The sequence below is a fragment of the Rhinolophus hipposideros genome (genome assembly GCF_964194185.1).
Source record: "Rhinolophus hipposideros genome assembly, chromosome: 6".
Classification (NCBI taxonomy): domain Eukaryota; kingdom Metazoa; phylum Chordata; class Mammalia; order Chiroptera; family Rhinolophidae; genus Rhinolophus; species Rhinolophus hipposideros.
The window spans coordinates 18814096-18841798 of NC_138052.1; the positions used below are offsets into that span (position 1 = coordinate 18814096).

The 27703-nt window shown below is 40.0% G+C and overlaps 1 protein-coding gene across 2 annotated transcripts in view; it reads left to right on the forward strand.

Moving 5' to 3' along the window:
- Positions 1 to 9439: 9439 nt before the first annotated feature.
- THSD7B (thrombospondin type 1 domain containing 7B) overlaps positions 9440 to 27703 on the forward strand; it is an 815330-nt gene continuing 797066 nt past the window's right edge. For both annotated transcript variants that reach the window (XM_081051932.1, XM_081051933.1), the window contains exon 1: positions 9440 to 9554. The gene's annotated coding sequence lies outside the window, so the exon portion shown is untranslated. The remainder of the gene's footprint in view (positions 9555 to 27703) is intronic.

The following is a 27703-nucleotide window of genomic DNA, read 5'->3' on the forward strand; positions in this document are numbered from 1 at the left end:
GAAAGGTCGATACACTCTGATACACAAGTTGCCCCAGCTACCTGTCCTGTCAGTTGAGAAACCAGGTGGAACCAGGCACTAGAAGACAAACTTTCTTTAGTCTCTGGAAATCCTTGGTCTAGGGAGAGGAGACTGCTAGGGAACAGGGAGGTCTTTCCTCTTTGAGGGCATTAGAAATTGGACCAAAGTTACACAATGTTGTGGCATCAAGACGTGCCTGTGTATTATGGCATCTTTTTATTTATGTCCGTGGACTTAGAAATGGACCCTCAGATCAGTTCTGTCTCCTAGTCCATCACTGTCCCTATTCCCCCCGCTCCCCCCATGTTGGGTGAGTCATCTTTCCAGAACAGTGACAGACATCACCAAAATTGAGAACTCAGTGTGACAAAAGGGCTGTTTTCACAGCTCTCTGGCAACGTAATATAAAAGTTCACCACATCAGGCACATCATCTTAATCACAAGGGTCAAAAGAACCTGTAGATGTGACAAGTGGCTGCCTCCTTAGTTAACTTCCTCCTTCTGATTGGCAAGGAAAAGACTGCAAATCACCAGCCCATGGATACTCACTTCACTGTTTCCTTTCTTTAGATTTGTCTTCATCAGTTGAAAATAAAGATTTCCACCTGCGTCTTTTGTTTAAAAAGGACATATGGAAAAGAAGCCAGTGCTCACTCTTAAGACAAAGGTGGGAATAAGCCATGGCATCAGAGTTTCCAAGGGAACTGATGGATGCATTTCTTTAGTCTGTGTCAATTGAGCATGTACTCTGTGTGCTTGGCACCATCCCCCTAGGCGCTGAGGGGTCTGGGAGTGAACAGGCAGAGCACGTTCAGTGGACAAACAAATACAGAAATAGCAAAATATCAAATAGTGACATGTACTGTGTAAAGAGCCGAGTAGGGTGGTGTGATAGAGAGTGACTGGTGGCTACTTTATTTAGGTGTCCAGAAAGGCCTCCCTGAGAAAATGACATTAACATTGAGATCTGAAGGACGAGAGAGAGACAGCTACGTACGTGTCTGGGGCTGAGCATTTTGGGTACAGCACAGATTTGGCTAAGGCCCTAAGGCAGCACGAAAACTTGTGTATAAGCCTATAACTTAGTGACAACAGAGTAGAGGGGTAAGTAGCCAATGACTTTTCAGAGAAACACAGGAGACATAAGGGATTTGAAATTTATTCTAAGTATATTGGGAAATCATTGGAAAGCTTTAAGCAGGGAAAATATTTTATCAATGTACTGTTTAAAAAGATTAGTCTACCTGCTCTGTAGAAAATGGACTGTATAAGACTCCAAGAAAGGAGGTCATAGTGTCACCCACCATGAAACACTTGTGGCTTAGCTCAGAGTGGTAGTAACAGAGATGGAGAGAAGTGGATGCAAGCAGGATTTATTTGGGAGATAGAAATAACAGAATGAGTTATTTCCATGTGGGTAAAGTGCAAAAAGAATAATGAAGGGGAATTCTTAAGAGTTTGGGGTTGAGCAACTAAATGGGTGGTGCTTTATACTGAGACAAGGAAGACGGTGAGAGAGGCAGGTTTGGTGGGGAAAATCAATGCTCAGATTGAAGAACGCATGTTTGGAGGAAAAAAACCTCAGTGTTCTCTTTGAAGTACACAGGTGATGTCAAAAAGATGTCATGCAAACACTTGGATCTGGAGTTGTAGCCCCGAGGACAGCCAACGTTGGTGTGGCAGAGATGGTTACTGCTCACTGTGTATCTATGTGCTTCTTTGCATTTTGTGAGGGTCACATGACTACTCTGGCCAATGGACTACTGTTTCCCCAAAAATATGACCTAGCGGGACAATCAACTCTAATGTGTCTTTTGGAGCAAAAATTAATATAAGACTGGGTCTTATTTTACTGTAAGACCTGGTCTTTCATAAGATAATGTAATGTAAGACCAGGTCTTACATTATTTTTTGCTCCAAAAGACACATTAGAGCTGATTGTCTGGCTAGGTCTTAGTTTTGGAGAAACACGGTATATCATTTTGTGAGGGTCACATGACTACTCTGGCCAATGGACTATATTATTCTGGGCTGCAGCATAGAAGAGGGAATGAGGGAATTTGAAATTCTCTATGGTCTCTCCTTCTGCTGCCATAGTGACCAGCAATGTTCTAGATGGAAGAGCCCTTTTTAGCCCAGGTCCTTGAGTTGGTTATGTGAAACAGAGTCACCATTCCCTCTGCTGGCCTGTGTTGGTCATACAGGATGAGAGAGAAATCAACCTTGTGTTAAGCCGCTGAGGTTTGGGGGTTCATGTGTTATTGTAGCATAACTTAGCCCACACTGACTACTATAGCCAGAGCAATGGATTTAGGTATTTTCAGAGAACAGATAATTACCTGAAATCATAAGAATAGACATATTCAATAAGGTGAAAGTATAGATGGAGAGGAAAAGGGAGCCCAGTCTAGAACTCTAATATGCTCTAACACACAGGGATTGAGCAGAAAAAGGAAAACTAGGGTAGTGTGGTACATAGGAAGCTAAGAGAAGACGATGAGGTATAAAAATTGGATCCTTAGAGTTCAAATCCTGAGCACATGAGCATAAGGGATGATTTTTGCCATATGCATCGACATTGCAATGCTAGTTGTGTTTTCCATAGATTGTTGGTTTTGAGAGAGAGCCTGTGTTGCGATTTCTTAGAATGAAGTCATGGGTGGAGCACAGACACTGTAAAAATGCTACAGTGGTAAACTATTTCAATCCAGAAAGTCATACAACCTGAGGAATTTTTTTTTTTTTTTCCTGGCTCTGAACTTGGACGGATGCAGATGGTTCCAGCCTGGGAAGATTTTCCTGACTCACACCATATGAGGCTGGAGGTTCCTCATTGATGTTTCCATTGTGTCCACAGGATGCCTCTAAGGCTCGTTATATTGCAATTTTAGTGTGTTTCCTCGGATAATCATCTCCTCCAAGACTCTCCCTAGTGCTTACAATGGTATCTGCCCCAAAGCACATTCTCGCTCTGTTTGTTCAATGAATGCGTAGTCTTGCCTGGTACTTGGCAAGGTCAACTCCCGCAAACATAAAGTCATATGGTGCTGGCTGTTCCAAACACAACATGATAAGTGTTTCTGTTAACATCATGTGACCAAAGAAAGCCTAACCCCTTCCTTGTGCAGATTCTTCACATACCTCGTCCATCAATAAGAACTTACTGAATGCCTGCTGTGCACCAAAAATGTGCATTGAAGGAAAGAAAGGAAGTATCTATCTTAGTCTCTTCACTGAAGAAAGTAGCAATGCAGTTAAGAGGCTAATGGCTATGAAACCATTCGAGAACAGTAGGAGATGGTATACAGTTAATTGAAAAACTGGGTGACAGACAGTGAGCATCATAGGAGTTTGGTAAAGGAAAGAAATAGATAAATGTAAAATGAAATTAAATCTGGGAAAATTTCTTAGGGGATGGGACTTTGAAAGGAGGTGAGAGCTGCAAGGCGGGGAAAGGAGACAAGGAGAGATCTTGAACTAGAGCTTAACTGACTTTGAAAGGGCATGTGAGGCATTCCCTGAGAACAAAAGAAATGGTGTTATTGGACAGTGGCAAGAAACATGGTTGAAAAGTAGGGCGGGGCCAGATTAGAAAGAATTTCAAAAGTCAGTAAACTGGTAATTTATGTCATTCATTCATCATTCATTCAATTTGGAAACATTTATTAAGTATGGTGTGTGTGTGTGTGCATGCAAGTTGTCCCTGCCCTTGTAAGATTTACATTCTTGATGAGAGGATAGATAATAAACAAAATTTCAGATTGTGATAAATGCTTCCAACCTGGGAAGCAATGTAAGGCAGGATAAGGAGATACAGAGAAATGGAACATGCCATTTTTTTTTTTTTTTTATAGGAGAGGGTCAGGAAAGGCTTTTCTGAAGAGCTGATAATCATCAAGGGACTGAGTGAAAAGACGAAGAGAATAGTAGGTTCCTGGGAATCAGAGTGATGTGACAAAGAGTGTATCAGGAAGATAACATATACTGTACAGAAAGGTGGAGAGTCATTGAGCTAGCAACAAGGAACGTGGCATAATTCAAAATGGAGGAATACACCAAAAAGCTTTAGTTACAAAAGTTTTTGATAGAAATTTTCTTTTTAACATCGTGTGTATTGGGGATTTTTTGTTTCCTTGGTAATTGTGTATTATAGCTTAAATGATTAAGAAATGAGAAAAACCTCTTCTGTTTGTTCCACCCCACATACCACATTCATGAACACTGTAGCTTGTGATCTGCTAACAACCATGTCAATTTCCAATGTTTTTATCCTTCCTGCCTATAAAGGGAACTGCCACTATTCACAAAGACTGGTGTCTTTAGAAAACAGCAAAATAAAAGGTATAGGCTCCCTTGCCCATCTTGTCAGTTAGGCCTGTGAGCTTTGCATGGCTTTGTGCCCAGCAGAAGAGGGCTGAAGTTGCCAATTCTTTGTATAATAACAAGCTCCATTTTGCAGAACACCTGGTCTTTACAAACCAAGTCATTATGAATATGATCCAAGTTGTCACTCCCGGGGTTTGACTATTTCCAAATTAGTTGGAGATATATATGTACCGGGATGCCAAAAAAAAGTATACACATTTTAAGAGATGTTATCTCTGCTCAAGCAGTCGTTCACCATAATCGGAAGTGTCTGGACGCTGATAGTAACCACATTGAGCACCTCTTGTAATTGCAGAAGTCAAACGTGACTTGGAGGGTTGGTACTCATCCTACCCACATATACATATGTGACAAGAAAACAAACCCAAGATACAGTAACTGAGATAATGAATTTAGAATTTGGGATCCTGAGATGAGCAACTGTGTATCAGACTTGGGGAGAGGAGGGAAGGCGGAAGTAGAAATGAAGATGTAAATAAGACCTTACAAATAGCCATCAGCCTGTACAGTTCTGTCCCTTTGCATTAAGCCACTGTCATCTCTTCCCTGTATGACTGTTCCGCTCTTTCTGCGTTGATTATTGTCTCTGAATAGCATGTGGGTGAATTCTTAAAAATCTAAATTAGATCAGGTCACTCACAGAATTCAAACCTTCCATTGGCTTACAAGGACCTGCAAGCTCTGATCCTGGCCTGCCCACCTCCACCCCCCACTCTTCCCTCATCTCACTCTCCCCCAGGTTCACTAGTCTCCAGCTTCTTTGGACTCTGATCTGTTCTTTGTGAGCCAAGCTCTTCAAGCCACAGGGTCTTTGGTTGTATTATCCCTCCTTGTCCCCTTCTTGGTTGATGTCTATTTACATGAGATGCAATGTATCTTAGTGGTTAAAAATGCACGCCCAACAGACTGCCTGGCCAGATGCTAACTTTGCTACTTATCATCTGTGTGACTTTGAATGAGTTGCTTAAACTCTGTGTGCCTCTATTGTAAAATGGAGTTGATCCTAGCGCTTGTCTCAGGGGCTAGTTATGAGGATTAAATGATACATGTAAAGGACACAGCCCAATGCCTACCATATAGAAAAATTTCAATCAGTCTTACCTCTTATTTTCTTTTGGGCCTCAGCCTGAATGTCATTTCCTCTGAGAAATCTTGCCTGAGCCAGATCCTTCCTACTCCCCTCGTCTGCGTTCCTTTTACACAAAAGACTTTGCTTTCGGTTTATATGTTTCTAGTCATTTGTGTGTCTGTTTGTTTATTGTCTCATGCCCCCACTGCACCGTAAACTCCATGAGGGCAAGGACTCAGCCCACTATATCTCCAAATAGCCAATGTGTTGCACAGTGCCAGGAACATAGCAGACATTCACTGAATATCTTGCTGAAGATATTTGAGTCACTGAAGCTGTGGTTCAGGACTAAGTTTGGGAATCCTCAGTGTCTGCTGGGAAATCGTTGGCACCTAAGAGGGCCTGAGCTGAGCCAGAAACCAGTAGAGTTCCACCACACTACTTTCCAATACATTATCTTTACATTGTATTTTAAGATGTTGACACATCAAAATCAAATTACTGGACCAAGCTCAAAACTTACATTTGTATGCCAGGATTAAATGCTCTTTTTTGGCAGCAAAGATTGTTCAGATTTGCCATAGGATCTCATCCAACCTGGAATTGGTCTGAATGATTGTGTAAATGAGACACTCATGGTTCCTCCCCCTCCCCCCACCTGTTTGGGCCAATGTATACCTGGGCAGTGACTTCCTCAGTGGCAAGCCCAAGATAGTCAGGCTTGTATATCTCACTTTTATTTTAAATTGGGCTTCTTTATGGACATGCCTTCTTTATCTCTGATTTGTTCAATGCCAATGCCTGTCTATTTTATTTACACAGAATTTACCCACTCAAGCTTGTTAGAGAACATTGTGTTCAGAAAGAGCAAATACACATAACAGAAATGAAAATTTAAACTCCAACAGTGTTTGGACAGTATAGGGTTACTGTCTGTGGCTCCCCTTTGGTTATCACTAGTGACTTGGTCCCAAGAGAACTTCCCCTCCCTTCCATTATTCTATTGTTTTGTTTCATAGTCTGGTGGTGATTGAGGCCTTTGGCATCTGTGTGTGTGTGTGTGTGTGAGTGTGTGTGTGTGTGTGTGTGTGTGTGTGTGGCGGTTATACAAATTTATAGTCTCCAGCTGATTTGATTTTCCACCTTGGAACATTGATCTATTCCTTACTCATTATAACCTCACCTGTTTTTCTGGGATACCTTCTTCCAAGTCCTTTCTTTAGTTAGTTATTTTGTAAAATCCTCCTGTCCCCCCCCCCCCCAACACACACACACAACCAGTCTTCACTGACAATGTCTCTTACCCTGTCTAGGTTATCCTTTTAATGTTTCTAACTTAATCTAGATTTTGATGGCAGTGCTTTTATTAAGGGCCAAATCTTGGAAAAAAACCTCATATTATCAGTATAACATGTATTTAAAACATAATTGGGAGTTTGAGCTGAAAATGTCTGCCTTTTCCTTGTACCAGTTGAATAATATCAGAGAAAGTTAAGGCACCTTATGTTAGTTGACTGTATTGAAATGCTTGTTGTCAGCACACAGTGCCTTAAGGAGAAGTGACTATTCTGTAGATTAAAAGAATCAGTAAGCTAACAAAAGGTAGCGATGTTTAAAGTTGATTCTTTTTATTTTAGAAGTAATTTAGATTTCATTCTTACGAATTACTTATTTTTGATTTGAAGAAGCCCAATGTCTAGAACATAATTGCCATATAGCTATTATCTCTTATATCTTAGATTAAAGAAAAAACAAACAAACAGGAGACCAAATACAAACAATGTGACTTAGGAGGAAAGTTACATCTTAATAATCAAATATTTACTGACGTAGAACAAGGGGTTAATGAGAATGGGCTGACATATTAAATGAGAATGCGTGTCGAACTCAAATTGCCAGCCTAAAGAAAATTATATATATCACTGCTTCTGAAGAGGGAGGGGGATATATAACTATAAAGATAGCCATAAATGACATATTCAGAATTCCTCCTTGATGGCCTCTTTCCAGAAGGATTGCAAATACAGATCTTTCCACTGTATGGTTGTATATGCATGGGATGTGATCTGAAATACTGCATTGATTCTGGGAGAATTGAAATCTAGGAATCCTGGATGTTGTGGTTCAGGAAAACAGAAATGTTTTTCTTTGGCTGCTGTTCCTGAAGTTACTTGAATGAGACTCATTGGCTATTGATCCATATATATGGAGAATACAGTAAAACATAATGGACAAAAGTTTCTCTTTTCCCAGGCTTATAGGATTGGCATTTTATTTCTTGGGAGTAATAAATAATGGTCTTGGATTTGGGGAAATAATCTAGGATCTGGATGGCAGCTGATTTATTTTTAAGGCAGTGAGGTCAGACAAAAAAGAATAACCCAGAGTGAGACGGCAGCGCTCACTGGGAGAACAGTGGTAGCTCTTTGAAATATTAAGGCGGGTTCCCTTTCCCACTTTCAGAATCCAGACCCACAGCAAGATGGATCAGAACCCCTCTTCACGGTATTCACATTTGCCTTTTTTAATGGCACTTACCTTCTTTTGATTGTTTCTGTGAAAACCCTAGCTGCTCTACTTAACTCTTTAATTGTGCTATGACATCAAGCTTTAATTTTCTCATCATTATTTTGCTTCTGTTTAAGCACCCATGGTGTGCCAAGCATTGGATAAAATCGAGAAGATATGATCCCTGCTGTCCCTGGGCTCACACATTGAAAGTGATATGACAGGCAAAATACCCTGTAATTGGCAGTAAGTAGTCCTCACGTTTTTTCCTTTTCTCCCTTTTGAAGAAACTTCTTCATCTGTCTGAACAAGCCTAAGAAGTTCCCTAGATCAAAGGTGTCAAAAACCAGAAGGGTTTGGAACAAGTGTCAGAAGAGTAAGTAAAGGACTCTCAGAGTTGTGACTCCTCTCCTAGCCTGCCCATGTGCGCTACCCCGCCTTCCCTGGGCGGACTCACTTACTACCTCCTCAGCGCCACCTGCATCCGCCCTATGCCCCAGAAGCCAAAGGCACCCTCCCCCACTCTTCACCCCCACCGCCCCAACACCTTCCATACCAGAGGACTGCAAACCTTTAAAAAAGAGGCCAGAGCTAAGGGTTTTCCTAGGGTCTGGTCTGCGTGGACTGACAAGCCCTGGGAGCCTCTGAGCAAGGGGGCGTCCAGGCAGGTGAGGCCCCTGCTCGTGGCAGTCCCCTGGACTCACCCCCAATTTTTAGCGTTCTCTCTTTTTCACGTATTCCGCTGGGGTCTTCTTTGTCTTTCCCCTGTAACACTGAAGCCCTCTTGTGCCCAGGCACTGCAGAGGCACGTCGGACCATCGGACTGGGTGGGATGGTTCTGTGCGTGTTCTCTTTAGGGTACGTGTCAGGGTGTTCTGGAGCGTGTGGGTGTCGGGGTAGAGGCATTATGCATGGGAAGTAAAAAAACCCCACTCTCTTCTTTTTCCTCCCTCCCCTCTCATCACTTTGTGATTCCCCAAGGCGCGCAGAGCGCTCCCTGCCCCTGTCCCTTGCGATCAGCGGCTTGGGTGCCCCAGGCTCAGGCCAGCTGAAAAGGCTCCCTCACCCAGTCTGCACTTGCACCCCGAAGCTTCAAAGTTGCGGAAAACAGTCTCGGGGGAGCGGAGGAGCTGAGGAGCTGAGGTTGAGGCCATTCCCCGAGGCTTTCCCAGAGGGAGAGGGTGCACCTGCTCCAAGAAGGAGCGGAGGAAGTGGCGGAGAGGAGGGGGTGGAGGGGAGGCCGGGAAAGGGTGGGAGGTGGGGGGTCAGCTGCTGGGGGAGGTGAGGCACAAGGTGGCTCCCTGCTGCCGGCTCCCGCGGCTCAGGGGACGCACTAGGCAGCCAATGGCTGCGCAGAGGTGTACAGCAGATGGCGTCTGACTGCGCTGTTCCTTCCTCCTCGTCCTCCTCCTCCTCCTCCTCTTGCTTCAGTGCTGAGGAGCCAGAGTCGCCGGGTTGCCAGACGCTGGGATGGGTGGTCTCCCAACACACACCACCATCTTTCTTGCGCTCGGGAAGCTCAGGGCTCGGTGGCTCCCAGAGGCTGCGGCAGCCGCTCAGGCAAGGCGGGTGAGTGCGCGCTACGCTGGGCCCCCGGCCAGCAGGGGCAATCGGTGGCAGCATCTGGGGCGGAGGGCGACCAGAGACACAGACTTTGCTCCTTCCTCCCAGGACAGCGTCCTTTGCCCCTTCTCTCAGCCAGATGCAGGAACTTGCAAGCAGAGCTTCTCGCGTGACTCTGGCTGGGGGCTGCAGGAAGGGTGGGCTGCTAGGGGCACAGCATCGAGACCCCGGCGTTGGGCGAGCAGACAAACCCCAGGTTGAGACTTGGGCACAGACCTCAGGCAACTGACGGAGTCTTCCGATTGGGGCGGAAGGCGCTCTGTTCCCTTCCACTTTGCTTTGGAGGGTACTGAAGTAGGGAGCGGGGGTCCCCCGTCCTGCACGAGGAGCCTCAGAGCCCAGGATCTGAAGGCGGGGAGTTCTGCGGGCTTTGCAAACAGGTTGACTGAGGGTTCCCTCTATGTAGCGCGGACTGCGAATTGGCCAGTGGGCTTTCAGTGCCCTTGGATGACAGCTGAGCTAGCCAAGAAGTTTTGCAGCCTCCTCGGATTTATCAGTATAGTGTCAGGAGGCAGCAGCCACAGTTTACATTTCTACTGTCCTGTTGGGGGCGAGGAGCTCGCTGGGGAGACTGGGAGTCACCTGTCTGGTGTTACATTATGATGTTCATCAAGAGAAAACTGGGATCGGCATGGCTGCGAGGTGCAGGGAGGAGAACACGTGTAATTTTTAAAGCATTACCCATAAGCTGTTGTCACTGCTCCTTTCTAACATCTCTGGTAGTATTAAAGTTATTTGAATATGCCAGTGGACCTCCACTTCTTGAAGTCCGCAGTTTGAGTTTAGAAGTTGGAAAGCTTGGAGTGTGTGTTTGGGGAGGGGGCCCATTAAGCTCTCTCAGTCTCTTTTTGAATACAAGGCAAGGGGAAACTATTTTGGAGGAAGAGCATCTGATCTAATGGCACTTTTTTTTTTTTTGAATCATTCTGAGCATCACTTAAGAGATATTACAATTCAGTTCCATTCCGTATGGTCATGGTGGAGTTCGACTCAGATTACGGCATCCCAGCATGTTCTGTGGAAGACTCCAGGGTTGTTTGGTGCTCTGTGTATTGCCGGGGTGGTCTGCTGATAGCTTTCCACCTTTATGTGCATTTGTGCTCTTGTAAGTGACAACCTGGCTGGAGGAGCCTTCTTGGTATTTTCTAGGAGTGGACCTGTGGGTGCTCTGTTATCATGGAAATGGTAACCCATGCAGGCAGGGTGCATGCTAGCAAGGCTGTGGGGTGTGTGTGTGTGTGTGTGTGTGTGTGTGTGCGCGTGCATATGGAGTGTCCTTCTGTCAGGCAGTCTTTGGATGTCAGAGTGCTACATTTATCTCCCAGGTGGTGTCAGGATGGTCTGGGTTTGTTGGGTAACTGGGAGGTTTTGATCTCCAGGGAAGCCTTCCTGTGTTCTGGATACACTACAGCCTTGGTTAAGCCTTCATGAAAACCACTTAGGAGTTACTAACCAAGAAGTCCTATCCAGTGTCAGAGAACCGCACATGTATTTGTGGGTTGAAAGCTGTACAACGTCCCTGTCTTGAAGCTTCATTTTGATGCACCACTGTTTTTAAAGCTCAATGCCATTAATGCCAGGAGCTTCTTTTGAAAACATAATGTGACCAGTTCTCTGGTTTCTGTGGGTAGATGTGCCAATTGAGTAGAGTCCCTGGAATTGGCTTCCTACCGTACCTGGGCATTGGGTGTTTTTTTTTTTTTTTCTTTCACCTACCTTCTGGAAGTCCAGAACTGGAAACTCTTCATGCACATGTAAATGAAAAAGAATTAGGAAGAGAACTCTCCTGACCCTGTTACAACATACACAAGTACAATTGTTGACTCAAAAAATGCAGGAAAATCTTGCATTTTAAGTCAGCACAGTTCCAGCCGTGCTGAACACCTTCAAAGCATTCAGGGTTCTGAAGATTGGAGATTAATCTGTGATAGGTGCTTGGAGATGTCTCGTCTGGAAAAGGACTGCTTACTGCTGGTGGACTTGGATGGTCCACTTTGAGGGTTCATAATGAGTGGGCTTAATTTCTATCTACCTTAATGTTTAAATTGATGCTTGAAAAATGATCTTTACAATGTTTCTTAATCCTCCAACATCCTCTCCCCCATTGTTTTTAATCAAAGTTTTTGCTTGTTAAAGAGTTGAAGGCTCAGAAGCTGAAAAACTGTTAGACAGTTAATAAGTACTGATCATAAAAACAGTGTAAACACAGACTCCACAATTTGAGGATTGACATTAATTAACTGGCAACTAAAGGCACCTTTCTATTCTCTGCTGAGTGTGCCTTTTGAGAGAAAAGAAGGTAAAGAATGAAAGAAAAATGGTACTGCTAAAATGTACCTTATCAGGACCTGGACCTTGTCTACTTGCTGCAGATCCTGTTTCCAAAGGAATAATACTTTTATTAATATTTGTGAAAAAAACAAAACAAAAACCTTTTCTTTTAAATAACAGACTGAAAAAGCAGTAAAAAAACTAGGAGCTAAGTTAGTGGAAGAGGATTGTCCAAACAAGAAAAATTCAAAAGCCTGTCAATACATTTTAATTATACTTCACAAACCGAAGCTGGAGTCATGTGATTCCTTCAAAGGAAAAAAAAAAAAATCTTGCCAAAACCGCAATTTTGCTGTTCTGCGCACCTTTATAAATATCAGGCATTAAAGTAAGAACATCCTTTCAAAAGCTTGAATAGAATGATGAAGAATAGTTGACTGGTACTATTGAGTTAAGAGTCAGAATGACAAATGATACAATATATTAAGTATACAATAAGACGAGAAGATTAAAAGATTCTAAGTAGTGATAGCTATACTACTTGTTGGACCAGAGAACAGAACCATTAACAACATAGCTTCAGAGACACTCTGCAAAGCGTGAAGGATGGGTCTTTGACTAACTAGGGGATCTTACAGGACTAAAAACTATATGAGCTACATAGATATGCTTTTGGATTTTTTTGAATATGAATTACACATAAGTGCTTTGTGTTTTTAAAAGAAGACTTTCTCCAGTACATAACTATAAAAGAAGCAGCTGCATTCACTTTAACACCAGGCAGCTTTCTAAATATAACAGTGGTCCTTAATTTAGAGCTTTTAACAAGATTAATATCTAAGTGATAATAGACATGTTAAACCTGTGAAAGTAGAAGGATTTTAAACTCCACTTAATTTTAGAAATTTTAGAAATTATGTGTTTGAATGGGATCAATGTTTTAGCAGATGTGAAGTCTGTGGTATCCCCTTGCTGAAAATGTTAAACATTTTATTCACCATTTAAATTTTCTCCATTAATTGGGATTAATTTGTTGTTTTTACCAGCATTTACATAGCTGGTTTTTCATAGCTAACAGTAGCTGTTGTTGAAAGCAAGCCAAAGAGGATTAGGTGCAGTTGTCTGTCAGCTTGTATGTAGCTTTTGACCGAGAAGGAAATAGGGATCACAGACATGAAATTCCTAGGATTACACTTTCATCCTGCACTTTATTACCTGTGGTGTCCCAATTATACAAACTATAAATGCTTCGTTATTTTTTTTGGTTGTAATCCACATATGATTTGTTATGAGCATTCTAGACTAGATATAATGAGCATTATATCTACTGGACCAAACAATTCATTTGAAGGGGAAAATAGAATATTAGTGAAATACGATTGCTTCGGGTCTTTCGGTAGGCTTCTAGAATCAACCTTGAAGATGCTGTAGAATAGGGTTTCACTGCTGGTGAGGGCTCAGGGTTACTGTAGCGGTGGAGTTCAATCCAATCTTTGTTTGTAAGCTGAACAGTGAAGTCATCCAGCTCATATGAGAACTACTATATTTTAAGAGTTTGTGTATATGCTTTTGTGATGAATAAAACACATCACATTTTTAAAAGATGTTTATTAAAATATAGCTAACATACAATATTATATTAGCTTCAGGTGTGCACCATAGTTATTTAACATTTGTATACCTGAAGAAGTGATCACCGTAAGTCCAGCAACCATCTGACACCGTACCATGCCGTCACAATATTATCGACTATATTCCTTATGCTGTACATTACATCCCCATGACTTAGTTGTTTTATACCTGGAAATTTGAACCTCTTATTCCCCTTCAGCTTTCTTCCCCCCTCTTGTGATTTTTCAATTAGAGTTGACATTCAATATGATTTTATATTAGTTTCAGGTGTAAAGCATAGTGGTTAGACATTTGTATAATTTAAGAAGTGATCCCCCTGACTAGTCTAGTACCCACCTGGCACTATATACATAGTTATTACCATGTTATTGAGTATATTCCCTATGCTTTACTTTACATCCCTTTTACTATTTCATAATTACCAATTTGTACTTCTAAATCTCTTCACTTTTCTCATCCTTCCCCGCAAGCCCCGTTCCCATCCAGCAAACATCAGTTTGTTCCCTGCATCTATGAGTCTGTTTCTGTTTTGTTTGTTCCTTTATTTTGTTCTTTAGATTCCACATATAAGTGAGATCATATTGTATTTGTCCTTCTCTGTCTGACTTATTTCACTTAGCATAATACTTTCCAGGTCCATCCATGTTATGGCAAATGGTAAGATTTCATATTTTATGGATGCGTAATATTATTTTGTATATATGTTCCACCTCTTCTTTAACTAGTCGTCTATTGATGGGCACTTAGATGGCTTTTATATCTTGGCTATTGTAACTAATGCTATAACGAACATAGGGGTGCATATATCTTTTCAAATTAGTGTTTTGGATTTCTTTGGATAAATAACCAGAAGTGAAATTGCTGGGTCATAAGGTAGTTCTATTTTTAATTTTTTGAGGAACCTCCATACTGTAAAACACATTACATCTAAAAGCATTGCTATTCATTCTTTAGGTATTTTTGCAATTAATGGATTCTAAAAGTACAACTCTTTGCTGTGATGTGAGACTCTGTAGAATTTTTTGAAGTTAAAATAAAAGAGGTCTTTATATCAAAAAAGGTTGGACATTGACCTAGATGTGAGGATCTGTAAAAATGTGGAAATATTCCTTTGTGGAACAAAAGGCTATCATTGTTGAACTTAGGTATTTTGCCACAAGGGACATGTTGCGTGCTTTTGATTTTGCCTCTCTAGGCATATTTTAATGATGAGCCTCTTGTAATTAAATATGCTGCAGCTAAACACAGAATTCTCAGTGACTAATGCACAAACAATTCTTCAGTGCCTTGGTTGGAGAGGAGCTCAGTGCTGCATGCCACTTGACTGCATGAGGGTTGGCCGCAGATTTGTGCCCTACTGTTATGTTAGTGAACCGCTCATTACTTCCGGAAGAATCACAGTGTTGAAAAATGCTCTTAGTTTCATGGCAGATAGGCCATACTGGCTTGGTCTTTGACTGTAGTTTGTTTAGTAATGCATATTTTAAGTATGAATTTTTTCAGGGGGTTATTTTTAATGTTTATTTTTTTTAATTTTTTGGGGTGACAATCGTTAGTGAAATTACATAGATTTCAGGTGTACAATTCTGTATTACATCATCTATAGAGCCCATTGTGTGTTCACCACCCAGAGTCAGTTCTCCTTCCATCACCATATATTTGATCTTACCCTCATCTCCCACTCCCCGACCCCCCTTACAAATAACCCCCTTGCACTCAGGGTGTTATTTTAAAAAAAAGCATACTATGTAGTACACATACATGAAAGATTTTAATGGTAATAAGACTAAAGCTTGCAGTAATCTCTCCTTGCAGAGTTTGCTTCTGGGCTCTCCTCTGTTGATTTCTGCTCTTTGTGCTTACGTTAGATATATTCAGGGTGCATTTGGCCAGAGTGCATTGAGACAGCCTTACTTGTTATAAAAATATTGAATTACTTCTGTATCAGTAGGTTAATATGTACTGTTCTAAGCCCCCTGCAGGCCTTACTACCAGTTCAGTCCTACGGGCCACTCCCCTGACACCTCTTAGATTGCTTCTTGTTACAGCCACTAAGAGAGTCACCATTTGGTATGGCAGGGGGGCCTAGGGACCCTCTCCAGGGCTGTGGCTGGAGCCTTTTCTGATTGGGTGGGGTTTGAGCCCTATCACTTGGTGAATATTTTTGATATGATCCCTTGATATTTTACCCATAACATGAATAAATGCAAACTTGGCATTATCAAGTAGTTGAACTTGAAATATATTTAAATTTACATTTTAATTTTTTATGCCTAACATTTATCTGTTAAAAATGGTTAAATATTATTATATGCCTATATATTTATATTACTAAAGAGTCCAAAGTTACCTAAACCCCCTTTAGTTATTCATTCATGTAAAACCACTTTCAATTTCATTCATTTTTCACCCCAAACATAAACTAAACATACCAAGTTGTACCTGTAAGAAACAGAGCCAAATTTCTAACCCAGGTCATCTGCTACAACTGTACATCTTTCTACCCCACAGCTGTCTCCGGCTGGTTAATTAAAATGTATGTATGTAGGAGTAGTTCAACAAGGCTTTTTTTTATTTTTAGGGAAAAGTAATTATTTTTTTCCATTTCCATTTCTAGTCTTCCGAATTAACTTAATTTATTTTGTGTCGACTTCCATTCATTTTCTGATTAAATATTGTTAATGGGGCTTCAAGTCGTCTGAATGGACCCCTGCTATGAACTGGAATATCTTCTGGTCAGTCAGGGAGAAGAAAGAGATGTTGACGACTTTGCAGATTCTTTAAGAAAAATTCTTTGGTGGTTTCTTCTGGATCTATTCTAGCTAGAATTAAATACAAACACTGTTAGATGGGACCAGAAAAATACAACTTAAGTTGTGCTTCTTTCTTGAATAGAAGAAAAAATAATGTTTCAGGTCCTTCATCAGATTTAATCATGCCAGCCATTAACTTCCTATTACCCACCTCCTTCTTCTATCAGGTCTGTTCCCTTTAAGTCATCCACAAGACCCACACCTATTTTAAAAGGCCGAAAATACTGCTTTGGGCCATCAGCTCTGAGTTATCCAAATTCTACCTATTAGTCAAGACCCAGTTTTAATTATACTTCCACTGAGTTTTCTCTGATTATGCCAATTCACAAAGCTCTCTCTCTGTCTGAACAACTCAGGTGGTAAATTCTAATTGTAATGTTTGATTGAATCTATTTTCTTATTAGCATCTGCTTGTGGAGTTCTGATAGTAAAGGATTTGAATGAAAAAGGGCATCAGTCTCAACAGTGAATTCTGGAAAATGTTTGAGAGGGGACTGTGATAGAGAGTGGAGGCCTGGGTGACAGTCTCTAAGACTCTCTTTGAGAATCTTAGAGAACCTTTGAGAATCTCCAAGGCAAAGCTTAATGGTATCCAGGTGGACAACAAGAGTGACTGCCAGTTATTGATTACCTACGCCATGCTGCATACCAGGCTAGGTGCGTTCGAATCAGTATGTCTAATCCTCATAATAATGTTGCAAAATGGGTTCTATTATTTAGTTCCATTTTTCATACTAGGAAACGGAGGCTGAGGGACGTTTGGCACCTGGCATAAAGCCAGTGCAGCTGGTGAAGCACAGAGCCAAGAACTGCATTCACTCCAGTCTGTTGGGCTGCAAAACTCATTTTGCTTTAGATGCACCAGACTGACTGCCCCAGAGCCTGAGGTTAGGGAAGTTTAGTCTTAACCACTGCTGGAATTTTTCCCAAATGTAATAGTGTGCGTGTGCACGCACATGCAAACACACACACACACACTCACACACAGTCTCATTCACACCAGAATCTCATATACAGTGGAGATGACTGACTCAAGAGTGCTGCTGAATCACTTCTTCCTGGAAGTAGAAGTGTCATTTAGAAATATGGGAAAAGGCTGCATTTTGATTTGGCACACACCTTATGCATGAAGATTATAATAGCTTAGATTTGTAAAGAGCCTGAGACATTTGTATATAAAAGTGTTGGCTTCCTGAGGAACCACTGGAATTCAGAAAATTCCGACATTCTTAGGAAAGCCACATTATATTCCTTTTCATTAATGGCTTATTATTAAGGCAGAATTGTTCTGCTGAATATGTAAAGCATTATTAGCTTTTGAAATTATCACAAAGAGCAGGAAAACGTGAAAAGCAGTCTTCAGATGTGAGTGTGGGTGGGCTGGCAGTGCCCTGGTCACTCCTGTGATTGGGCTCAGCTGGTCAGGTGAGGGCCCTTGTCTGTCGTCTTTTCTCCTTGTACATCCTGACAGGAAAGTGTCCTTGGTTGTAGGCGACAGCTTTACTAAAAGAAGGATGGTTCCTTGGTGAAGCATGTATGAGAAATCACATTTCTGAAGACCTGTCTCTTAAAAGTGTTTTTGCTGGGTCAGCATGAGGTCTCTTTACACGAACTTCAATAGGAATATATAGTATTCCTATTTCCCATACCGAAGCCTTCTAACAATTTCCGTAGAAACATAGTGTTGGAGTATGACCAGTGCCTCTCTTTTTCTCTGTTGCAATCATATATAAAGAAGCTCAGAAGATTCTAAATTGTAAAGAGAGATTTTTATTCATTCCAGGAATGAACTTTTTCCTATGCAGAGCTATCTAGAAATGCGACAGGCTGTCTCAAGGAAATTGAGTTCCCCATCTTTGGGGGTATTTAAAGAGAGGATAAGCAACTACGTCAGGATGTTCTACAGAGAGGATGTGTGCATTGGATTTTAATAACAGATTTATTGAGCATATATTATGTGCCAGATACTGTTCTACATACATTGATTCATGAAATCCTTTCACAAAGATTGGAGTTGATTGTATTATTATTAGTATTCCAATTTTATAGATCTAGAAATAGTAAGTGACTTGCCTCAGATCAGGATCTGTACTCAGGCTGTCTCATTCTAGAGCTGTTTTCTCCATAGAAATCGAATGTGAGTTGCAAATACAATTCACACATGCAATCTTCAAGTTTCCAGTAGCAACATCAAAAAAAAAAAAAAAGAGGAAAAAAATGAAGTTAAGTTTAGTCATATATTTTATTCGTCTAATATATCTAGAATATTGTAATTTTGAAGTGGACTGATTATAAAAAAGTTATTAATGAGATGTCGTAGATCTTTGTTGTACTAAGTCCTGGAAATCCAGTCTGTCTTTTACACTTATAAGCACATCTCAATTCAGACTAGTCATATCGCAAATGCTCAATAGCCACACATGGCTGGTGACCACTGTTTGGGACATGCCCAGAGCTCATACTATGAACAGTTCCACTCTACCGGCTGTCTGTGGGCTGTCAGTTTTCTTCCAAGGTGTACACCATCCACCTTTGCTTATGGGAGGCTGTTCATCTGTTTATTAATTGTGTCCTTAAATACCAGAATGAATAACCTCTTAAATAAAAATACTTAAAACACTGTTGTGACTTCTCTCGGGAACACATTTACTTTTAAAACCTGTAAAACAGGAAGGTTTCTTTAGAAACCTTCTTAGAGCTTATCTCTACAACATGAATCCAACATGCCTTTCGTTTGTGAAGATGGAACATATCTGGATTACTTGCACTTTACAGCCATTCATTCACATTATGGAATCGCCATGCACTTCTTGTTTCCAGGCTAAATAGTCCCAGTTTCTTTTGTCATTTTTTTGTTTTGTTTTTGCTGGTTTGCTAGTATATAGGTGTAGCCTGATGCGTATAAAATGGGCATGGCCTAAGATCTGCTTAGCTCTAGTAAGAGTGAGAAGGGCAAAAGTATCCTTTAGCTGAATTGAACTTAACCACTTTTTTCTCATTTACACTTGACGTGTATTTCTCAGTCCTCTTTTACTACATCCTTATTATGATTACTGCAGTCAGAAATGACATGTGGTTCACCAAAATGATATTTCTGATCAAATTGTAGTAACTTTTTGGTAAGTTTGATTAATTTCCTGGCAGGTAGCATTCTTCTCTGTTATCTGAAGGGCTTTTCTCAAGTTGAGTTTGTGACAGTAACCAACCCTCTGGGCTGTGGCGTGCTTCAATTGAAAAGCAGAATGTGACATGCCTTGCATTGTGTGGAACATATAAAAGAAAGTCCCGTGTTTCCTTTGTAAGTGCAAACTCTATTCAGCTATACATGAGAGTGTAAAACATTTTAATAATTCCAAGTCTCTTTCTGGGAGTGGGGGACATATTACACGAGTAGCTTAAATCCGATTTCAGTCACTCATTAAAAGAAAAATATTAAGAACAAGTCTTCAGTGGAAAAGAAAGAAACAATTTAAACTTCTTGTAAGGAGGAATTTCCTTAGACAGACTCTATGGACATGTTATCTAATATCGTGTTCATGAATATTAGATATTTCATTTGGATGATAGAGGCAGTGGAATTAAAACATGATGCTTGTGGACATAACACTTCCTCAGTACAGCCATCTTTAAGGTGCTTTTTTAAAAAAAATAAGCAGTTTTTTACACAGCAAGACAAATCCTAGAAAGTGCAAGATGCATTTGTTTGTAAGCTATATGAATAAATTCAGAGAGTATTTATTGAGTACTTGCTGTGTCCATGGCACAGAGTGGATGAAAGCAAGTATATGATACCAGCCCCAATTCCCAGGAATTTGCAGTCTAGCTGGGAGGATATGACATATATCTAGGGCACCTCCTCTGCCCTTGGCAAAGCCATATTACCTTGTTTGTATATGTCTAGCTCTCTTACTGAATAAAAGCAGAGAATGCATCTTATTTATATTTGGATCTTTAGTATCTTGCAGAGAATAACTGTGCACTAGGCATGTGTGGATTAAATGACAGTGGTACATTAATTTTATTTATACATGTGAATTAAAATATAGCTTTGGTGCTATATTTATTGTGGGACCTCTTATATGAAAGTCTCATTTTAAGTAATGGAGATGAATGAAGTTTCGTCCTATTCCCTTTGCTCCTCCTATGGCTGGATCTGCTCTGCTGACTCCTGTTGGTGACTTTTGAAAGCTCTGCTGCAGTTGAAACATGCTGTTAAACGGAAGGAAGTGTGGGTATCTTTTCTCAGCCAGGGTCATGTCAGAATTTAACCTCAGTCACAGACTCCTTCAATGTACCAAAAAATCCCACCAGAAAAACAAAAAAACAAAATACCCGCCAAATCTATTTTATTCTGAGGATGAAGAATGTTGGCATTCAATAATACTAAGTAATTTTTATAAGTATGAATGCGAAAGGTGGAGAGTGGGTCAGATAAAAATATATATGTTTACATATGCCTGCATAGGGCTTCCAATGAGTACTGAAGAATAAAGTGATACATAAAATCAGGACGACCACTTTGTGATTATGAGAAAAAGGAATCAGCTAAAAATTCACGAGCATATATAACCTACAGAGGTGGAGCCCTCTTTGAATATATCATGGAGTGCATAGAGTGTGCTGCATTGCTAGTTTGTAAACATTGAGGGCGTCAGATCATCAGGAAGACCTTTCTTTAGCATTTACGGGCAAGGAGTTCAGTGCATTTTGATAGGTTAAAATAATTATTTTCTGCCTACCGTGTTTCTCAACAAAAATTTAGCCAGTGGTTATGTACTGCTTTTCTTCGTATGCTATGCAGTGTATTAGGCTTGGCCCAGTGGGGGTATACAGACATACCCAAGAACAGGCCATGCCCTTAAGGATTTTTCATGGAGCTCATGTGGAAGTAGGAGGAAAAACAAAAAGCATGCTTCAAAGATAAGAATTTCATCTGTGAGGGCTTATAGATTAGTGGGTTCAAGGAGAGGAGGAAGAAATTGGGCTCCCTGTCAGTGTGTTTGTTTTTTCTTACAGTTTTCCTGATGTTATTTGTGATTCTGTGTTATATATGCTAGTCTTTAAGACTGGTTATTTATGTTCTCTTTAATATAAAATCTAATTTCGTTGTGTTTTAAAGTTCATGGTTTATGAATCCTCTTCAAGATCCATTAAAAGCAAAACAATTGTAAACTCTCCAACAGTCTGTCAATGTGGGCAGATTGGCTTATCCCTAGTTTACTGGTCTGCATAGAACTTGATCTCATTCTCACATTCTGTGTTTTGAAAACTTGAGATGCTCACAATCTAAATAAAGTGAGACCCAAATCCTTATAATCTAAGGTAAACAGTTTTGTCTTGGCATGTGTCAGTGTGTGGCGGGGAAATGTACACAGGGACAGAATTGTCTATTGATTGGGCAACAAGGTTGGCAAGCATAGATGTTTGGTAAATGACTGCAAGGTAAAAGCATCTGAAATAGCAAAGTAGTCAATCAGCCCCAAGAACTGAAATCTAAGAGATGCTCAAAATAGTATGAAATCATTAATGCTGTGAAGGTTTAGGAAGTGAACATAGGATAGGAAGATGGAAATTCAGTAGGGCACACATACACACACACACACACACACACACACACACACACACACACACACACACCACCTCCCAAAGAAAGCATACATATATTTGACTGATAGGAAAGTGATAGCAAATCCAAGATGAGAAATGAGAGGAAGACAAGACAGAGGAAGCAAATACTTCAACAGAAAAGGGAAAAGCATTCTCAGCTGTTGGGACTAGACATGTGTTCAGAAATATCATTCGATTGAAACCAGCAGACAGGCCAATGAGAAGGAAGTAGAGGAAAAGCCTGGGGAAAAGAAAGCATATTGCTCCAGAGGTTGAGTTAGTTGCAAAGCTGGGAGGAGTCTGTGTAATTCAGTCAGATGATGCATACTTTTGGATTTAGAGAAACTTTATGAACAAGAGCAAAAGCAGACAGGAGAGAAATGAAGCAGTGGGTAATGCAGTGGAATGTAATGATAGGTATAGTGTACCATTAGAAGTTCCCATGTAGAATATTCAAGGCCAAGCCCATTTAAAACAAAGAATCTACTCTCGACTCCCCTTCTATTTACCTCTCTTGCCTTCCTTTCAAATTACACCTTCCCAAACTAGTAGAATTTGTCACTTTCTCCACTGCATTCTCTCTTCAAATCACGCAGCCTGGATTCTGCTGGCCCTCCCCCCAACCCTATTCCAACTGAAATAGTTCTTGCCAAAGTCACAAATTGCCTCCCAGTTGTCAAACCCAGTGGACAGTTTCCAGTCTCTTTTTATTGGGATGATTAAAAGAAAAATCTTAGTCTATTAGAGAAGAATGGATCAAAGTTCCCATGATCCTGCCATTTTGATTCTCTCTTTTAAAGCTGCCAAAATAACTACTGAAGATGCAGACAAGCAGAATGGGCAATTGTGGGCCGAATGTAAACTGGAAAAGATTGAAATGTATGGCACTTTGGCAAAAAGAATAGCTCCAAAATAAAGTTGAAATTGGGATTATCAGTCTGGAAATTGAGCAAGACATAGGTAATTAAAAGGAAATTTAATTAGGATTTATTAGTAGAAAATATGACAATCCTTTATGAAAGATGCCTTGTTTACTTCACAGGGGATGAAGGAAATTGTTGCTTCATGCACAGACACCACCCTCCTCCTAGAGGACTTTGAAGCCTAACAAGTTAATGGGGACAAAGTTTTAAGGAATGCAGAAAGATGATCACATTCAGTCACAAATACCCTTATGAGCCCCGAATATATTGATCCAGAGTGTGGAGAAAATGAAGGAGATGCTTGCAGAATATTCTGGTTGACAGCATTACCATTGAAATCATCTTTCAAAGAATACTTCAGTCCTCTGTCGGGTAATGGCTGGTGGATAATGCTCAACTAAATTCAAAGATAACTGTTTACAGACCCTAGGTTTATTTCATATTTACCTTTTCCTCATCTTTTTTATCTGTTCAGGAACTGTCACTTTAAGAATATTCAAGAGAGAGGAGAGGTGGGAGGGAATCAATGTTAGGTCAGTCCTTTAAAAAGAGGAAAGACGCACTAATGCCACTATAACCATCAGGAAGAGACATTTATTAAACACCTGCCCTAGTCCTTTAAGTCATCTCTAAGGTCAGTGAGAAATTTTGAGTGCTCAGACACTCTGCAGGGAAATTTATCTGGAGAAAAAGAACACATCAGCTCATTTTATTTTTTTTTTTTTTTATTTTTATTTTTTATTAATTAATTTATTTATTAGTTCCAGGTGTACAAAACAAGGTAATACTTAGACGTTCATCATTTATATCCCTCATACTGTGAACCCCCCTCCCCCCATCCACTATCCCTCCGACCTCACACTGAACCATCACATTATATATATAAAATTATAGTTGGCATTCATTAATGTTTAGCTTCTGATGTACAATGCCATGATCAGGTATCCACAGTATCCCTGAGGTGGTCTCCCAAATAGGACGCATGTCCATCGGATACCCAACAAAATCTTTACAACATTATAGAATACCTTCCCCAAATTAATTTTCAAAAGTAAAACCCTGAGGCCATCTTGTGGTTACCAGCTGCTTCCAAATCCCTTCACCTTTCCCCTTATCCCCAATCCCCTCCCACACACCCATCTAACCACTCTCGGTTTTTTCTCTGCGTCCCCAAAACTGACTCTGATTAGTTCATTCACATAGTCTTTTCTTTAGATTCCATATATAAGTGAGATCATATGGTACTTGTCTTTCTCTTTCTGACTTATTTCACTTAACATAATGTTCTCTAGATCCATCCATGTTGCTGCAAATGATAAGATTTCTTTCTTCTTTATGGCTGCGTAATACTCCATTGTATAAATGTACCACAGCTTCTTAATCCAGTCATCTACCGATGGGCATTTTGGTTGTTTCCATATCTTGGCTATTGTGTAAAGTGCTGCAATAAACATAGGAGTGCATACAGATTTCTGAATTGGAGTTTTGGATTTCTCCGGGTAGATGCCTAGGAGTGGAATTACTGGATCATAGGGTAGTTCCATTTTCAGATTCCTGAGATACCTCCATACTGTTTTCCATAGTGGCTGCACTAATCTGCAGTCCCACCAACAGTGCACTAGCGTTCCCTTTTCTCCACATCCGCGCCAGCATTTGTTGTTTGTTGATTTATTGATAATAGCCATTTTGACTGGAGTGAGGTGGTATCTCATTGTGGTTTTTATTTGCATTTCTCTGATGGTTAGTGAGGTTGAGCATTTCTTCATATGTCTTCTTGCCTTCTGTATGTCCTTTTTAGAGAAATGTCTCCCCAAGTCCTCTGCCCATTTTTTAATTGGGTTGTTTGTTTTTTTGGAGTTGAGTTGAGTAAGTTTTTTATAGATTTGTGATATTAATCCCTTATCAGATATATCATTGGCAAATATCTTTTCCCATAGAGTAGGATCCCTTTTTGTTTTATTGATGGTTTCCTTTGCTGTGAAAAAACTTTTTAGTTTGATGTAATCCCACATGTTTATTTTTTCTCTTACTTCGCTCGCGCGAGGGGATATATCAGTGAAAATCTTACTCCGGGTAATGTCCATGAAGTTTCTTCCTATATTTTCTTCTAGATATTTTATGGTTTCAGATCTTACATTTAAGTCTTTAAGCCATTTTGAATTTGTTTTTGTATATGGTGTAAGGAGGTGGTCCAGCTTCATTTTCTTGCATGTGTCCGTCCAGGTTTCCCAACACCACTTATTGAACAGACTATCTTTACCCCATCGTACATTCTTGCTTCCATTGTCGTAGATTAGATGGGCATATAGGCATGGATTTACGTCTGGACTCTCTATTCTGTTCCATTGATCTATGTATCTATTTTTATGCCAGTACCATGTTGTTTTGATTACTGTAGCCTTGTAGTATAGTTTGAAATCAGGTATCGTTATACCTCCCACTTTGTTCTTATTTCTCAAGATTGCTGAGGCTATCCGGGGTCTTTTATGGTCCCATATAAATTTTAGGATTATATGTTCTATTTCTGTGAAAAACGTCGTTGGTAGTTTGATAGGAATTGCGTTGAATATGTATATTGCCTTAGGCAGTATGGACATTTTAATTATATTAATTCTTCCTATCCATGAACATGGAATGTGTTTCCATCTATTTATGTCTTCTTTCATTTCTTTCTTCAGTGTTGTATAATTTTCTGAGTACAGATCCTTTACATCTTTGGTTAGATTTATTCCCAGATATTTTATAGTCTTTGGAGCAATTGTAAATGGAATTGTTTTTTTAATTTCTCCTTCTGCTATTTTATCATTGGTATATACAAATGCAACTGATTTCCGAATATTAATTTTATATCCTGCTACTTTACTAAATTCATCTATCAGTTCTAATAGTTTCTTGGTGGAGTCTTTAGGGTTCTCTATATATAGTATCATATCATCTGCATATAATGATAATTTTACTTCCTCCTTACCAATTTGGATGCCTTTTATTTCTTTCTCTTGTCTGATTGCTGTGGCTAGAACTTCCAGCACTATGTTGAATAGAAGTGGAGAAAGTGGGCAACCTTGTCTTGTTCCTGATCTTAGGGGGAATGGTTTTAGCTTTTCCCCATTGAGTATGATGTTAGCTGTGGGTTTGTCATATATGGCCTTTATTATGTTAAGATATGATCCCTCTATTCCCACTTTCTTAAGGGTTTTTATCATAAAAGGTTGCTGTATTTTATCAAATGCTTTTTCTGCATCTATTGATATGATCATGTGATTTTTATTTTTCATTTTGTTAATGTGGTGTATCACATTAATTGATTTGCGGATGTTGAACCACCCCTGTATACCAGGGATGAATCCCACTTGATCATGGTGTATGATCTTTTTAATGTATTGCTGAATTCTGTTTGCTAATAATTTGTTGAGAATTTTTGCATCTATGTTCATTAGAGATATCGGCCTGTAGTTTTCTTTCTTTGTGGTGTCTTTGTCTGCTTTTGGGATCAGGGTGATAGTGGCTTCGTAAAAAGTGTTTGGGAGTCTTCCTTCCTTCTGGATTTTTTGGAAGACATCAGCTCATTTTAAAAAACGACTCAGGCCATCAAGTCATCCCCAAAGTACCCTTTCAAATCCAACAAGTCAAGCAAAACTATAGTTAACGATATGCTTGTGTTTATCAGAGCTGGCATTATGGCATTAAGCAAAATTTATGATACATTAGAGTTTACATTAGAGTTTTATTTTGTGCCGTGTGTACCCTGGAGTACCCTGGATCTCATTGTATAATTTCTACATAATTATTATCCTATTTTGGGGACACTTATGTTAAATGGCTAACAGGGTATCTTGTAATTTTTATTTGTTTTGTGACATGTTATTTAATATGTGTGTGTGTGTTGATGTGTGTGCATGTATATATATGTATGTGTACATATATATACACGTGCACACACACACACACACACACACACACACACACATATATTCTTTAAAATGCCAAGTCCTTGATGAGGAAAACAATCTTTCCATATAATTTATGATGTATTCCTTTGAGAAATATAATTCACTTTATGACCCAGTTTCTCAGTACACATTAGAGCAGAAAGAAAAGTGTCTTTGTTGGCAAATAGCATTAATATAAATATTGTTATATTATAGCTTAATTTATGTTCTGGCTTATCTTTTCATGTGAGTATTATAACTACTTTACGGTCCCAAACCTTGTATTATATTTGGATTCTCTCTATTATGCTGAGCGCTTAACTGTGTATATAATAGGAGCTAATTTAAGCATTTCTTAAATGAATTATATTAGAGTAAGAAAAAAAACAAACTTGGAAACCTCATTGAACATGGGTTAATCTTGCTTTGATGATTTAGAGTTCCTTTAGGAACTTGGAGTATTCCCAGAAACACTAAGAAAATCAATTATCATTGAACGGCGCTATAAATTGTGTTTATTTAGTTTTTTTCTGGGGTTTTAGACATATAATAAATGGGATTTTACTATTATAGGAATAGATATGCATGCACATGGATCCATTCAGTCTATGACCATCCTGTGGCGGAATGCGAACAGGTTGGCTATTGATGCAAATGGTGGTAGTCCTATGGAGAGATCGATGTCAAACCTGCTGCAAAAGGTTGTGTTCTGAGTACAATGGAGTAAAACTGTGCAAGAGCAAAGGTGTTTGGTCTGAGTCTGGGTAAAATGTAAAGGCCAGAGTTAAAGAAGTGGGTTGGCAAAGGCTGCAGACTGGCTGTCCACCACAGACGCGTGTGTGTGTGTGTGTGTGTGTGTGTGTGTGTGGTGTTTGGCCTATCTTCCTCTCTCTGTCTTTCCAACCTCAAACCCAACTGAA